This window comes from Melanaphis sacchari, unplaced genomic scaffold, assembly GCF_002803265.2.
Source record: "Melanaphis sacchari strain LSU unplaced genomic scaffold, SCAv2.0 Contig26_pilon_pilon, whole genome shotgun sequence".
NCBI classification, from domain to species: domain Eukaryota; kingdom Metazoa; phylum Arthropoda; class Insecta; order Hemiptera; family Aphididae; genus Melanaphis; species Melanaphis sacchari.
The window spans coordinates 154,152-159,503 of NW_020271143.1; positions in this window are offsets into that span (position 1 = coordinate 154,152).

Genomic DNA, 5,352 nt, shown 5'->3' on the forward strand with positions numbered 1-5,352 from the left:
CTATTAAATCATTTTACTAATCTTATAATAATACGACACACTATGGTTAAATCATTCTGCTATCAACGATTTGATTGCATTCAAAGACGGCATCTCATATCACCTATACGACACATATGATATTGTAAAATGGCGTTTAGTCGCTCATTCCATAGCACATTAAATTATTATTCATATTTTTTATCCGAATAGCGTCGTTCGTATTAGTTGTAGTATTTTATATTTATTATTAAAAATTCAATGCTAAAATATCTTTTTTACCTTATTATTTTTTAAGAAAAACTAATCCAAGTCAACATTTATGAAGATAGATAAAATTGAACGAAAACCGATCCTAATTGCAGGCTCTATAAAAAGTATGGGATATTTATTCAACAAGCATCATATATTACTATATCTAAAATTGGGAATTGACACAATATCTAATTTTTATTTGTATATTATAAACATATACATAATCCTGTAATCCTGCAGTGTAGGACTTTAATCATTTTTCATCAGGACCCTTTACGGAGAATAGTACAATAATATCACAAAAAGGATAGGTAGGGCTAAATTTTACATTCGATCTAAAGAAAAAAAGATTTTAACGTTTATAACATATATTTTATTACAATATATTATTAGGTATAATGAAGTAATAAAAATATTGAAAACCAATAACAAAGATAAAACGATATTTTTTTTTTTATTATTGAATCGTTACTTTAAATAAATACTTTATTAGTATTAATAAGGTGAATTTGACATTGGGTAACTAAACATACGTGGTTTGTAATAAGTTATTATAAATGACAATTAATTGTAATTGTTTAAAATTACATTTGTATGTTTAGTTGCATTTTAAAACGTTGCAGGCGCCTAATGACATACAGCAACGCCCTAAACGAGATAGCGTCATGTAATCTATTCAAAGGTTTACTTATATAAATAAAGGTTTATACATAAACTGTTCAACTTTTATAAACGAATCATGATCAAATATTATGATCAGAACTGTCAGCCTAACGTGTTATTATAGCCTATGAATAATATGATAAATATTCAACGGAGTTTTGGCTCCTAATCAATTTTTCAAAAGCCAGTTTTATTATAGTCTACTATTTTACCACTTTTACCTTTAAAGTGTAAAACTATGCGACCATTCGATTAAAAAGACGACAGTCGAGTTTCTATAGTCGCCTGCCGTTTTTCTTGTTCACGAGTCTCCTAGGACCGGAGCAGTGTAGCGTCGTGAATTTTTCAAAATTTACGTTTTTGAATATTTACGTAATAATAGCAAATAAAAGAGAAACTCTCAAAAAAAAAAAAAATAAAAAAAATAATGGATAGAAAAAAAACTGCGTACACTGAGAAAATAACCAATACATGTCATGGTGTCGAGAGAGCCAAACAACAGGCATACGATTCGGACAGAGTAAACACGTAACACAGAGACAATAATAATATAAATAATTAACGAGGACGACCCAACAAAATGACCGTTCCGTGACAGGCTTATTATAATAATGAACAACAGGCCGTATTTGTTTTATATGTAAGACGCTTTTGGTAGCTCCGATGGGCGGTTACCGGCACATAATATAGGTAATTATATATCATGATACGTAATGGCCCGACAACCGAACGAGGAATTTAATAATAGTACATATAATACGTACATAATAGTACGATATGTACAACAAAGGACCGGACACCGGTCAGTCGTCGACGGTTCCCGGGAAAACGTTTTGCCTCACGGACGTCGTTTGGGAAAATTTAAATCCGCGGGGTAGGCTGACGATAGGTGTTGACGTAAATTCAATAATGTAATATATTTGACGATCGTGTTCAGGCGCTTTTCCTCGGACGGTCGGTCGAGAGGAAAGCGAGAAAGATGACGCGGAACAGACTGCAAATTGGTGCGAACCGATTGCGGTCAGCTATAACATTTGTGGTAATCGCTAATCCGGTAAAATTATCGATTGTTAAAAAGAGTGCTGGTATTTCGCATTACGTTTTGGGCAGATGTGGTTGTTTATGGTGTTCGAGCAGCGTGACACGAGCAATTATTGTCATTATTAAATACGACGACAGGATAAAAAAAAAACGGTTAAAACAAATAGATGGAACGTTCTATTAAGCGTCACGCAAGTAATCGGAAATAGAATAATAACAGATAAATTTAATAAAAATTTAAATGAACTCATAGTTAGAGGATTGAGGCGTTGCTCTACATGGGAACACAGATGTCGCTATACATTTTAATTAATAACGAAAATGCTGGTTATTTTGTAATGCCATTATATTTTTATAATTAATTAATATCAATCTATTAGTGTATTCGACGATTTCGTCAATCGTGTTTTTCCACCATAATTGATATTATGTTTACAACTCGTTACTAGTAAAAACAAGTTTTCATATTAACACGTACATTTATTTCTATTGCAAACTGCGAAAAAAACAAAACAATATCGTTATTTGTGTTTTGGATTGATCTTATAATATTATCTTTTGACGGGAAATTTAACTATATAACATACCTATGTTTGTTAGTACATACGTACCAGGTGTTTTATAAGCTTGGAGGTTTAAGTGGAGCAATAACAGATAACACAGGTGAACATTTGTTATGTAAAATATTAAATAATCTCATTGGTTGCATCATATTATTATCGTTTATCAGTCCCTATATCAGTCTGATGACCTTTTCTAAATATTTGCTTTATATGCCCAAGAAGAGGGGGGGGGTGTGTAAAAATGATGAAAATAATTGTTTTTGATCTCATCAGTCTTACACTAAATGTGTGTAGGTTATACGTATAAATTTGAACCATGGAAATATTAGGTCGATCAAACAAGGTTAATTAATACCTATTTTAAGTTGAATTTATTTTTTATTTGCCTTATTAAATTTCTGTTAACTTTTTATCACCGAGTAGATCAATTAAAATTTTAAACACAATTTATATAAAAGACAATTAATTATTATATCATAATTGCTCTAAAAAAATATGTTTTATTACTTTCCACTGATCATACGTATTTAGACACATTTATTTTAATATATATATATATACATAAACTATTTATTTTAAACATTAGTGTAATAAATATAATATAATCAATAAATTAAATTATGTTGTTAAACTGTAAACGTAAAATCTTAATCCACACTAAACATTGCACCATTTAAAAATAAATTTTAGAAACTTATTTATTCTTAGTCACGCTTGTATAATTGTATCGTATTTACTATTTTGATGTAGTTTAAAAGAACTACACTTCACACGTTATAAAAATATCGAAAAATGGGTTCATGACAGTAGTGTAGCTAAAAAGCCTATCTAAGACGCCGTGGAGTCATAATTTTAATATTTACATATTATATTATCGATTTGTCGTTAAAACATACGTCTTGTATGATGCTAAAACGTATTGGATAGTACCTATGTTATTTTATATTTAATGTGTTTAAATTATATGGCAGTATTACATATAAAAGAAATAAACGTATATATATTATTTATAATTATTAATACACTGTAAAAACAGAAACTTTGAACGTGTAGATACCTAAAATCGTTTGTTATAGGATAATATTGAGTTTTTATTTTCACGCATGCTGAATTTAGTATATTAAACAAAAGTAATTTTTTGTTGAATTTACAGTAATGTTTTATTATTAAATTACTGATAAAATGTTAAATTACTTTCAGAAACATCTAATACATTATTTTTTTTTAGACATTTCTTAAGTAATAAAAAAAAAATTTATATTTGACTTTATAACCATGAAATAAAACATTTCAATGATGAAATATTTTTAGAAAATTATTTTTTCGCGTTTCAATGGTTATTTAACTAAAATATATTTATGGTCTATTGGTCTATTAAAAATTTGGCTTGTGAAAATTATTAACAATTTATTAATACATAATATAATATATAATATCACTAGAAAATGAAATTAAGTATAAAACATACATGTTTTCACATAACTAGATTAGTATTTAGTATTAATACATTGGTAGCATTCCAAGACTAGAAACGGTTTTTTAAAAAATACATTTTAGTATACAATATTTTCTTATAAATTTTTTATCAACTAAAAAAAAAATGACTAGATATATAAATTATAGTAGGTAACACATAAATTTGTTTAATAATAATAATAATAATAATAGTAGTAATAATAATAATAATAATAATAATAATAATCATAATAATAATAATAATAATAATTCTAAACAACTAAAAATACATTTAAAGTAACAGTTAATTAAATTGCCATGTATTGAAAAAAAAAAGACGTGTTTGAATCTAAATAGATACTTAAATATTCGCACAGAAAATTGCCCAAAAAAATACAATCATATTAAAATATAAATAATATATACAATATTTTACAACTAATCATATTTGATTGTAATGGTTTTTTAACGTGTTAATGTGCATGTGCATTAAATTTTTTGTTACAAATAAATCGGATGCATAATAGAAAAATCTATGATACAAATTATAAATAATAATAATATAATCTCGTTTTATTAAAAATAATTTACTGGCTAGGCAACCACACATATGCACTAAACTTATATTAAATTATTCTACACACTAATGGGGGGCTCTTATAATATACACGTGAAAAATAAAATATTCAATGTTTAGAATTCTTTGTTTGGGAACACAACAATCAATTAGTAAAAAAATCTTTTTTCGTCATAACTGGAATATTATTGACCGCAGGGTAAAAGATCATTAACGAATGAATGTAATTTTTAAATAAATAACACAGTTTTGATTATTGCGTTTTATAGATTTCAAAAGCTGAGAAGAAGAAAAACAAACTAAAAAAAAAATTATTGACGAAAACAAAAATTGCATTTTATTAGGGTAATTGGTTTTTCCATTAGAGATTTTAAGTTAAAATTAATATATTAATAATCTCTGAGCAACCAAATTACTCTCAATTTAATTTTTATTATTTTGTTTGATAATTTTTCCTACTTCAAACATCATATAATAAATTAAGCAATTGTATTGTTTTCTAAAAAACCACGAAACAAAAAACTCGGGTCAAAAACAAAAAATAATAAATTAAAAACTAAAATAAAATAATAAAATATCACTAGTTATTAAATTTGACATTAAGTCGATTGCACTAACTATTTTGACTAGATATAATGACTATGGAATGCTTAAGTTATCACTAAAGTATAATTTTTAACTCGGATGCGAAAAATATGATTCCTTAAGGAATTTCCACTTGGTAATCAGTTTCGTGGAATAATATTATTATTTAATTAAAAATAAGCTCGTTATAAATTATTTTGTTTCAATAAACTATTTATTAAGTCCATATTTTAT